The following is a 12,611-nucleotide window of genomic DNA, read 5'->3' as shown; positions in this document are numbered from 1 at the left end:
CAGAAATATTATCGAGGGTAGATTTCCATTTTTCCCCACTGTTTTCTTTTTCTAATATGTTGTTCCTCTATAAGTAGTGAAAATATTCCTTTATTACAAAAACAAAAGGAATCCCTCGGTGATATTTTGGAACACTAGCACTGTGAAAATGACTGTGGGAGTACAGTGTTGTGTGGAGCGTCAGTGTCAGTGTTGAGTGTTGAGAACTAGGAACGCTTTATTAGTATCTGTATTTGAGACAGATACTAATGCACTGGACCATGTTAATGAGAATCAATGCAAAAAGCTTTAAACAGGATCCTTGATTCAGAACATATTTAATTAAATGAGCTGCAGAAGGTCTTTTTGACTTTATACCGCTTTTTGGATTTATCTATATGTTGATCTGAATAGGTTGAGGCTCCAATCTCCACTTAACGTGTACAGTATCTCACATGTCCGCTGTCGAAAGGAGGATGTTCAGCGGGGGGGGGGGGGGGGGGGGGGGGGGGGGGGGGGGGGGGGGGGGTGTAGACTCAAGAATCTAAATTTAGGATTAAAAAGAGGCAAATCAAAGCAGATCACTTTCTCCTTTCACATTTCCTCAAATCGACAGAGAATAATTCAGGGCTTAAATAGCATTTCTGATTGACGAGCAGAAAGCAGCCCTCTTCATCAAAGCCTGCGCGGCAGAACTGAACATTTATGGAAATTAACAGGCTCTCGTTTTTAAAACGGCCGTGGTTGCACGATGGAGGCTGATTAAGCACACCGCAGCTGAGGAGATTTCTGGGTGGTTTTTTTTCGTTTTTTTGTGTGTGGCTCAAAGTCTCACCGTGTTCCCGTCACCTCCACGTTTAGAATGTGGATTCACGGAGGCAGTTTGGAAATAACTTCAAACACAAATTCTATTTTTTAAATACATTGTCAGAAATCATTCCAAAGCAACAGCGGCATGCCATAGGGATTAGCAGGCTTAATGTCTGACTTAAATATCACATTTTATTTTTGAAAATGCTGCATAAACTGGAGTCTCATGGATTAACTTTTGTAATACATATATGTATGAGGGATGGCCCAATCCGATATTCCATATCGGTATCGGGGGCAATATTGGCCAAAATGACTGGATTGGATATCGGAATGAATACGAAGTAAAATCTGATCCCATACATTACAGTAAACTGACCAAATAAATTCTTATTTACGTATCAGATTTACTGACCAGAAAAAAATCTCCCAAAAGTTCTTTGAGAAATAAAACAGCAGTATTCCATAACTCAGTCATGTTGCTGGCTGTGTATGTCTTCCTTTCGGGAAGTTGATTATTTGTTTCACAGTTGAGCTGGCTGGGTTAAGCAAGTGCATCCTGAACAATGCATTATTAATATTTTATTTTACAAGTGGGGTTAAAGATTGTATCAGATTAGTATCGGATCGTATCGGCAGATACTGAAGGTTGCAGGATCTGTATCGGATTGGACACGAAAAAGTGGTATCGTCCCATCCTTAATATATATATATATATATATATATATATATAGCGTATATATATATATATATATATATTACAGCATAGGATGGGGAAAATCTAGAAAGTCTTTAAAGTAGCTCCCAGAAAATAATGATGTATTGGAACCAAAACTTTTATTTTACATGACTGTGAGATGTACCTGTTTCCACAGCAGGGCCGGAGGGATAGCTGGGAGGATCTCCGAGGCCTACGTCCTTTCTCTGGGCCTTTTGAATCAGGCGCCAACTCCAGACCGAAGGACTGGCTGACTGTGTGAGATAAGGCGCTTAAAAATCCCCACCATTCATATTTGTATTCTAAATCTGTTTCTCATTTCAACATTTGGAAAAGGAGAGTACAGGCGCGGAGCTTTAATGTGGTGTTCGCCTTATCTGATATCAACCCCGGGCACGAGAAAGAGAAATGAACTGAGTGACAGTGCGATGGGAGGAGGTTGTGTCTCAATGTGCATGTCTCTTCTACAGCTATATCAACGTGTCAACGTCTAACCATTTCTTTCCCAACACTGTGCACTGTCAATCCTTTTTACCTATGCTTTGCCACATCTTATTTTCCACCAGTGAGCTGTGCCGCCGAGTATAATGTAATTTGCACCAGTGGGCCCGCTCCCTCCTAAAATACACAAACACCCACAGAGGCCATTTAGATTGATAAGCCTTTGTTAGTTAGACTCATTTACATTCCCGGGGATGACGCAGTCGTGTTGCTAATGGAAGAAGAAGGAGAGCAAAGCAAAAATAATCAAGCGCTAATTTTAACACGTGGTGCCCTGGGACGTAGCTGATACGGTCCTGGACGACGCTTTAGAAATAAAAGCTTGCCTGCAAGCTGCTGCTCTGTTTCATGATGTTAATGGTGGTGCATTGAAACAGATTTATCAAAATAATAATCATAATAATATACTATAGCGTTCATTGCCTCATGCAGGTACGACCGGCCAGGATACGCAGACGTACAAGACAAAAAAGAAAATGTTGCATTGGTGAAAACAAAGAACTCGGCCTTCCGTCCAGAGTTTGCAGAGTTTCCACCACAGCGAAGGTTTCCCTTCATAAAACAGCTTTTGTTACTGATTTAAAAAAAACCAACTTATCTTTCAGAATGTGTTTGGAACAATTTACACGGAGCATTATGAATATTATAATGTAAGAAAACGTTCAGGTTAAAAGATCTCTCAAGCAAGTCCTTCGTCAGACATATTTGCACATCTGTTCCAGTGAATCTCAGACACTCAGATTAAGATTCATCACGGAGACTGAGCGTGTGTCTGACCTACGTCAGATTGATCCGAGGGTCCAGCGTGCAGGATGAGCAGCGCTTTTGTGTTCCACTTTCTCAGCTCTCACAAAAAGTCATCGAATATTAATGTCCTCTATGGCTTCCAGTGTCTTTTTAAGAGAAAAGGATTTTCTACTTAACTTTCGGTGGAGCAGAGAGACGAGAGAGAACGGTGGTTTGTTGATTTTGTAAAAAAAAAATTTAAAAAAGTGACGGACGGCTGATGAGTGAGGAGAACGACCGAAGCTGTCAAGAATCATCACTCTCAGTTTTATATCTCTATATGCAAATTCCCTCCCACTCACTTTAAGCTAATAACCAGCTCACTGGTTGTGAAGTTTATTCTTCACCATCTCCAGTGCAGCCAGACGTACCACAGATCCAGAGATCAGTGACGTGTTAGAAAAAAGTGTTAAATTCAAATGAACTGTGCTGACATGGTTTGTAAAAAAAACAAAAAAAATGGACTTGCACGATAAAATATGAGCTCCTCCGAAAAGTAGTACTTTACCCGACGAGCATAAAAACTGATTTGAAAAAAGTTAATGTCAAGGCAGAACTCAACAGCAATAATGTTTCACCAGCTAAAATGTAAAATTGCTTTTGTTAAAACACTTGCCACAATTCACACTTGTTATTTATTACCTCAAGACTTTCTTTGGGGGCCTTTTCCAATAAAGCTGCTCATTTTTTCGTAAGAGGTTAGAGAAGTGCTGAAGCGGGCCGCTCCTCCCGACAGCTGGATGAAAGCTCAGCTCTTCCACTTGTCATCCATCAACGGATTCTGTAGCGCAAATCTGTAACAAAAATCTGAGTCGGGGCACTTGTCGGCAGAATGCATATTAATTGTGCGTCTCTCCGCTTTTCACAAAGAAACCGGAAACCGGTGGAACTGTTGAGAAAAGCAACGGGCGGAGCCGTCGGCATTAATTAATGCCGCAGAGGTGACGAAAGATCTGTCAGCGGAATGAACCGTCTCAATAAACGGGGGGGGGGGGTAGTAAATCTGTGGTGGAGAGATGACACGTGTTAGCTGGTGAACTGGCGGGAGAAGGGGAATCTGGGAGCCACGCCCAGGAAACCGAACCAGGAAGCCAAAGGAGGACCGAGGCAGGAACACAAACAACTAACGCAACCGGCGGAATCTACAATCCAACCGAAGAGAGACGGATGAAATGACAGTGTGACTTTAGCTTCTTTTTCTTTTTACACATTGTACGTGTGCGTGTTCTGTCTCTGTGTCTCCAAGGATCTCGGGGAGGAGAACAAAAAGCAAACAGTAGATACGCAGATACGACGCGGGAGTGTGTTTGGAAAGGATGAAGCAGAACACGTCATTAATTCAGGATTTTACAAAGCACAGGGAGGGAAGGATTCTATTTCCCTGATTAGTAATCGTATGTCTCTCGGCTACGGAGATGTAGGTTTCGGTATCTTCCCCCTCGTCACGAGAGCGAGATCCCAAAAAGCAGCGTCCCCAGAGATCAATCTGGTTGAGACGTCGTTGTAGAAGTAATATTTTTCACGTGCTTTGTTTTGGAATCGCACGCCAGTCGGGGGGAGAAAGTGTGCGATGCGATGCTTTGGGCAAAGGAGGGAGAGGCTGAGGAGCCGAGTGTCTCCACAGTAACATCTGACTGCTCCGGCTGAGCCGGATGGAGAGGCTTCATTAAATTTTAATTGCAGCACCATTCGGAGTGCGCTGCCATCCACGCGGAGATGCATTTGACCTTCTTTTTTATCCTCGATTCGCTTCTCACAAATGAGACACATAATCTCATCTCCTCCGTCCTCGCATCATCGCAGCAGCGTGTGATTTAAGAAATGACAGGATGTCGGAGAAAATAGGGAGCCGGTTATTTTTCTCACAGTTTAGAGATTGAAGAAGAAACATGTACACAGGAAAAACATTCAGAGCTATGGTCGGGGGGGTCCCCCGCGGGAACGATCTGCGTTTGATTTATATCTGTGTTTGTGGATATGATCGTCTTTTTGCACTATGGAATCTGTTGCACACATGCAAGAATTCTGCTCGGAGCTTCGCCTCGCAGGACGTCGCGCACATGAGACCAGTGTGCTTGAGATATGCCAAGAGATATGTGTGGGTAGATCAAAACAACGCCCCCAAATTGACACGTAAATGGTATGATGGCATCCGGGCCTGATTTCTCTAACAAAAGACACCACAGTCCAGAAGTAAGAATAGCACCTGAGTCTCACAGTTTCCCACTGATCCAGGTTGACGTGAGAAGAGGGAGTCACGTGAGCAGGACGCATTCTGCTCAGTATGCATGCTGGAGGAGATTTGTGTGTGTGTGTGTGTGTGTGTGTGTGTGTGTGTGTGTTTATCGTCTTCCTGTCCTGGATGGGTGTTGCATTACAAGGTACTGTCTCCAAACTGCCAGAATCAATTAACATGAATAATGAATGTCCGCTGACGCTGTCGGTCTCGAGTGCTCATTTTGTCCCAGCTTCCATTGTTCTCGTACGTATTATGGTTTAATTTTGCAAGAGGCCTTTCATTTCGTTGTCTTCTGCAGATGAACGCTGAAGGTCCTAAAATGGCCTTTGTAGGTTTAGAGGCAGCGCAACGCTCTCAAGACGCTTCACGCCACAGACACTCCTGCGCCCTCCAGCACCAGAGTGACCGAGGAGAGGCAGACCGTGAACCGGGATCCAATTCACGTGGAGGAGGAGGAGAAGAGCGATGTCACACCACTGAGCCAAATCAAGAGACATTGAACTTGGCACTTTTTCCATCCTACACAGATGGAGGACTCACACATAAGATAAGATAAGATAAGATAAGATAAGATAAGATAAGATAAGATAAGATAAGATAAGATGAGATAAGATAAGATAAGATAAGATAAGATAAGATAAGATAAGATAAGATATACCTTTATTCGTCCCACAGTGGGGAAACTCGGGCATTACAGCAGCAAAGTGGACAGAAGAATATATAAGAAATTTACAAAAAAGGTTTGGTATGTACAAAATTTGACAAAAAAATGACATTAAATCAAAAAAACAAAGGTATATAAATACAATATACAGAGCAGTAGCAGTAGTTGCACATGGAATATTACAAATATAAAATATAGATATTGCACAGTTAGTTATTGCACTTTATCCGTGAATTATTTTAGAGTGGTTGTCTATTGTTGTCATATTGAGCAGGTAAACAGGAACTAACCAGCGGTGGCGCCCTGCACCAGCAGACGACACTGTGCACCACCCTGCTCAGTTCACAGTGACAGCACCTAAGTGGAAGATGTTTTATTCAATCGTGAGACAAGAGGGGGTCTACAAGCCGTGCGAGCTCCTCTGTTGGGGGGCTCTGCTTTGACTTTAAGGTGCAGAGTGACAATGGGAAACCCACTGACGGTACGGTAGGCGGATCCACCCTGTGTTCTTGTCCTCGGGGTGAAGGTGCAGCGGGTCCAGGATGCAGACGAGAAGAGGCAGCACATCCCTTGTCAGGCAAGCTTCGATCACGTGAATTGGAATTTGAACACCTTGATTTTGCACTTGATGCCCTTTGTCATATTAATGTCCCAAATTATACTTTTGGGTGATTTAAGTGCTTTTTTTTGTGTGTTTTCTGTCATATTTGATGTTTTATGCTTTGATTTATCTCTTTTATGCTTCTGTGCAAAGCAAATTCTAGGAGCAGCATTGTATAGGTTTCTAACATTCATTTATTTATTCAGGTATAATGTTACCGACTTAATTTAGTGTTTGTTAATCAGCACCAAACACAGTACATACAGTACAGGTCAAATAATAAAAATATGACCAGGTGGTGGCGCTAGATGACACTTTAAAATGTCATCAAAGTTGTGACAGTTCATGACTGTGTTCACCAAAGCTCATGGCAGTTTATGTGACAGTTGAGGGGAGAAATGTGAACCTTGTGGTGCTGCTTGGTGAAAAGTCAGAGGATAATGCTGGTCCATCTCATAGTGAAAAGTTATACAACTTTTGACTTAAAACTTGAAACTTCCTACTGGAAAAGTCAGGGAATCCCAGAGTTGATGTCATTTACAAATGATAAAGAAATTATAAATCAACTACTCAGATATCAACATGAAGATGAATCTAAATACTATAATTAATTAACTGACAGCAGTTATCCATATCAAACATAATGGATCTTCATTTTTAAAACAAAATGGTTATAGTACATAAGAATATATGCAACACGTCTACTTGACACAGACTTTCAGGTGCACACAAATGGAAGCAGAGAATAGATACAAAATCTAATCGAGGGTTGATATTAGGCGCAGCCAACAGTTATTTTCATCATCAATTAATCTGTTGATTATTTTCTCAATTAATCGATTAGTTGTTTGGTCCATAAAATGTCAATCATTTTCCTCAGGGCCAAGATGATGTTTTGTTTTGTCCACAAACCATAGATATTTAGTTTACTGTCTTAGAGGAACAAAGAAACCAGAAAATATTCACATTTAAGAAGCTAATATCAGAGAATTTTGACTTTTTTTCATTAAAACTACCAATGAACCTTGAACCGATGAATCAATTATTAATATAGTTGCCGATTAATGTAGTTCTGGTAGCATGTGAACTGCACCGTCTGCTTTTGCAGCTCTGCAGGTTACAGCTCAATCAATCTATTGACTTTTCTATCATTCCACTCCTCTGTCGATGAGCAATCCAGGAGTTGGGGATCAGCTGTGCGCCGACAGCGGGCGGAACCGAGGGATGCAAAAAGTGTGAGGTGCGTCAGGGTGCAATACGAACGTTTTGAAAATTGAGATGGAAATGCTCTGAGAACATTCGAGAGGGGCAAAGTAGGCTTTGATTTCCAGATCGGGTACAGATCGAGGTCAGCAGAGTTCTGACACCAGACACCGTGCTTGGTTTAATACACGTCTGTGAAATGATGTAGAGAGAATACAGAGGCTGTCTGGACTTCACACAATGTTATAAGCACTTGAGCATCTTAAAAAAAAATCTGTGAGGGCTGCACGGTGGCGTAGCGGTTAGCACCTTCGCCTCACAGCAAGAAGGTTCTGGATTCGAGACCCGGTTTGAAACCAACCGGGGCCTTTCTGCGTGGAGTTTGCATGTTCTCCCCGTGTGTGCGTGGGTTCTCTCCGGGTTCTCCGGCTTCCTCCCACAGTCCAAAGACATGCAGAATGGGGTCAGGTTCATTGGAGACTCTAAATTGACCGTAGGTGTGAATGTGAGAGTGAATGGTCGTCCGTCTCTGCGTGTGGCCCTGTGATAGGCTGGCGACCTGTCCAGGGTGAACCCCGCCTCTCGCCCAATGTCAGCTGGGATTGGCTCCAGCCAAAACTGTGGGGAGAAAAAAAACCCCTTCGCTCTGATCCAGTGTGTTCAGGCTTTTCTTTCGAATGTGCAGGCAGCTGCTGGTGGGAGAGGTTCTTAATTACAACCCAACACTATAAATAACATTGTGTGAAAGATTCAATGCAAAATCTGCGGTGTGTCGAGCGCTGGGATAACAGCTGCGCAAAGTGCCAACTGCGTTTCACTTTTTCTCATCTAAAAACGTAGATTTCAAAGAATGATAACTGAAGGTGTTAAATAACTCTGAAGGTTTAAATGCATGCTCTTTGAACAAGAAGCTTTTTGTTTAACATATTAACAGATTTGACTTATTACCATTATTTCCACGAGCTCCTCGACGAATCTCTTGTTAACAAACACCCCCCTCTTGTGGTACACAGACTTCACATCACCTTGCGTTCATTAGAGTTTAGTTTAGTTCACCCATCCATCGTCTACCGCTTTATCCATTTAAGGCTCGCGGGGGGATGGAGCCAATCCCAGCTGACATTGGGCGAGAGGCGGGGTTCACCCTGGACAGGTCGTCAGCCTATCACAGGGCCACATACAGAGACGGACAACCATTCACTCTCACATTCTCAGCCCTGAGTTTAGTTCATTCAAGTAAATTGGATAATATACGTTTGTTGCCTTTATTGTATCTTTATTGTATCTAAATAATATCACATTTTCTCTTTTCCACCACTATGCTAGAAGCTAGGAGACGTCTTCAGGACTGAACTGACAAGGACATGTCAATCGTGCATTTTGTGGGTTGGGATGCAGGTTGCGAAAAAAACATTTAATATCTCATTGGAAAGACTTTTAAGATTTGATAATCTCTGTGGTGATTCGCGATCTGTTTTACTTTAGAGAGCTTGCCACATCAGAAGCAAAGGGGGGGGGGGGGGGGGGCATAAACCCCAGTATATGCAGACTTCACAAAAGGATAAATACCTTCCACAAACACGGAGCTCGGAGACAAACACTGACATCCCTGAAGAGATGAGAGGTCACGACAGCGACGGGCACAACTCCAGGATCGGGGACGAGTCGAAATCTTTTCAGTGAAGGCAAATCAGTCAAACACACTCAGGGTGAACATGGCGGCTGAGCAAAAGAAACAGGTCGGGAAACACCTGTTTGTGTATCAAACGTGTGCACGGCCTATTAGTGAAATCAGACACAATACTCGACGTGCACACTTACGTCTTTAATAACCGCAGGGCTTCATATTCCACTTCACGTGTGCTGCTCTGCTGAATTGTAGACAGGTTTCCTCTACGGAGGCCGCGTGTGCGGGCAGCTGTCTGGGTGCGTGTGTGTAAATACATTTGGGGTCATTTGGATTTGGAGGAGCCACAATCTTTTGCTCATGATCTAAAGAAGAATGATTCTCCTGTGAGCAAAAGAAAAAACAAAGAGCCTCGGGCTCATGGAGCACTTTAAAAAAAAAAGAAGATTTCCCAGATGCAATGTGCGATATGATGGGACACCAGAGGAAGTGGTGAGCCCACTGATCGGTACAAACAACGCCATCAGATGTATCCGTCACGTCACGTGTCCGGGGAGTAATGCGGTTAGAGAAGCATCTCTGTGTGTTTCTGTAGTCAAGATAAGTTACTTAGTTTAAGACAGACCACCGCGCTGTTAGGGTCCTAACATCATTTCATGATTCCAGGCAGCATGATGAGGCCGGCAGTCTGGCAAATAAACACACACACACACACACGCGCGCGCACACAATATATCTCAAAGCATGTTTGTCATTCTGGCAAGTTAACTAAGATTTACACAAACAACCCTGGGGTTTATCATCCAGAGAACTCCACTGCTGCGTGTGCCAAGTGGAAACAAGCAATTGATTCGGAGAAAAAAAAAGGAAAGTTAACCGTCAGACAAGTTATGCAAGCCATCTCCTCATAAACCCTGCAAATAAAAATGTCTGCCTCCGCGCTAATGGCCCCTTGGTTGGCAGCGCCATTGATTGTTCCGCAGCAGCGTATGGAACAAAGACACAAACACACAATCCCTGTATCCGCATATTGACCCAAGATCTTTGGAATATTTTAGTTTGGATTCGTTGAAACCACCGTTTGACACGGCAACATTTACAAGCTCCTGCACAACCTGTACAGCTGTAATTCTGTGACAGACATGAACATATTTTCATACCAGAGTACAAAATATTCAAATACCAAAAAACAAGCAAACAGGAATTTAAGCCCCAGTGTGTAATTTTGTAATTTTCTGGCGGCATCTGGTGGTAAAGTTGCAAACCGCAACCAACTGAGCAACCGACAGGGGACACTTTATGGCGGCGCACCGCTGATTCCATTTCCGGTTTCAGGCAGCTTGGAAAAATTCAACGCGAATGCGATGTATTCTGGACCATTTTTAAGCAACAACCGTGTTCAACACGACGTAGCAAACATTGAGACTCACAGGGAGGTCGGGTCCACCTCATGGAACTATATTTAACTCATTCTAAGTTGACGAAAAAACATTGGTTCTTGTTGCAGGTGATTATACATATATGAACACAAAGTTACGGACAATATATTCAATTACTGTGAATACGTTCTTGTAAATATTACACACTGTAGCTTTAAGGTATCACAAAAAAAGTATTTAGATAAGATGAAGGGACTTTATTTGTATTTGCTAAGCTAAATGAATATTTGCATTTGTCTTTGTGGTAAGTAATCAAAGTTTTAAGTAACAGTTAAGATGGTTATGATGGTGCATATTATGCACCATCATAACCATAGACAGTACTATGGGCAGCAGCCACATATGTTATTGTCACAAAATAACTCCTTACTTGAGACAAAGAGGGAAGACAAGTCAGGTTAAAAAGTGCCAATTGAATGTTTTAGTGTGAAAAGTAACCTGCATCAGTAGTGAATTAAAATGGACCCATGGTCACCGGGTCTGGAAAAGGAATCCTATGTGGCAGTTGCCTGAGGCCTGTATTCTCCAGAATCACCAGCAGCTGGACACGTTTTCATGGAAATCAATGAATAGTTTTTTGTGACAAATGAGGAAAGGTCATCACAAAAACTATTAGGATACATCCATCATTAAAAAATGTTGTGATATTTCCACTGCTCTCATCAAATATTTTTGAATTTGTGATTAAGAGTAGAAGGAAAAGAGAAGTGGTTGTTTATTTGATCACTTTAACACTTTAGTCCATCATATTGGTTTTAGCAGTTTGATAAATGTGGTTCAGAGCGACATCTAGTGGTGGAATATTGTATGTTCCCACATGCTTGGGCCAATAAACCCCAATGGGTTGGGTGAGTCGCCCTCTAGTGGCTAGCTTTCCTACCTGCACTTTAAACAGCACCGATCACACCGTGGGCAGACAGTAGATCATATACAAGTCAATATGTAATACTTTCAGTTTCATATTAACTGTTTTTTCTCATATTAAAGCTACTTACTGGTAATGTGCAGGGGAAACTACACAAATATGAGCCTCAACAGTAAAACTTAAATTCACTTATTATGCATTTAATATTTTAAAAATTACATTAGATTTCCATTAAATCTGATTTTGATTGTCTTCATGAGGCAGTCATATTTTAATTGATATATTTTGTATGTCTTCCATTCATTATATTTTAATTATTTACACTGAATTAATAAGAGATTAAATTGTTAAATGGCTAGTGTTAAGATTTGCCTCATTATCCATGACGCATGTTTGCTAGGTGCAGTTCGCTTGACACTGACAGAGTAGAGCAGAGTGTTAAAGTCTAGAGCTGCTATGATTAGATGATTAATCACAAAAAAGTATAAATATTTGCTGGCTATAACTTCACAAATGAGAGGATTTGCTCTTTTGTCTAATGTGAGAGTAATCTGAATATATTTTTGGATTTTGGAGTGTTTGTTGGTCCAACAAGCATTTTGAAAATGTTGCCTTTTGACATTTTATTATTTCAAACTAAAAGGTCCAAAATAATTTCATAAAACAAAACACATAGAGGTACAAAAAAGAAAAGATTTTAATAAATATAAATATATAAAATCCAACCCAATGGACAACATAATCAGCAGCTTAATAAAACATAAAGACAAAGTTGATAAAGTTGTTAGTTGCTGCTCTAGTGTGTAGGCTGGTGAAAAATGATTCGTTATTGACAGTTGAGCTCATCTCCTTATCATTAATATGCACATTGGTTATCACTTATAAGAGTCACATAGAAAGGCAGTGCGACAGGCAACACTCCCTCGCGATAACTATTGGCATGCGTTTCTATTTGGCAGACGGACGCTCCACTCTGTCCAATATATTTCATTATCTTCTCATCACCTCATGTTTTCATTTACTTGGACTGCACTAGTCGCCTCATTCGTGTTCGCCACGGATTGAGGCTGGAGGATGATGATTAGAGCAACTCCCCATCAATATATATATTTTTTAAAGTGCATTAATGGTTCAAATGAAGATTGAAATGCACTCACATACACCTCTGACCAGCACTGG

The sequence above is a fragment of the Scophthalmus maximus genome, chromosome 4, assembly GCF_022379125.1.
Source record: "Scophthalmus maximus strain ysfricsl-2021 chromosome 4, ASM2237912v1, whole genome shotgun sequence".
Classification (NCBI taxonomy): domain Eukaryota; kingdom Metazoa; phylum Chordata; class Actinopteri; order Pleuronectiformes; family Scophthalmidae; genus Scophthalmus; species Scophthalmus maximus.
Note: the sequence above shows the minus strand (reverse complement) of the source record.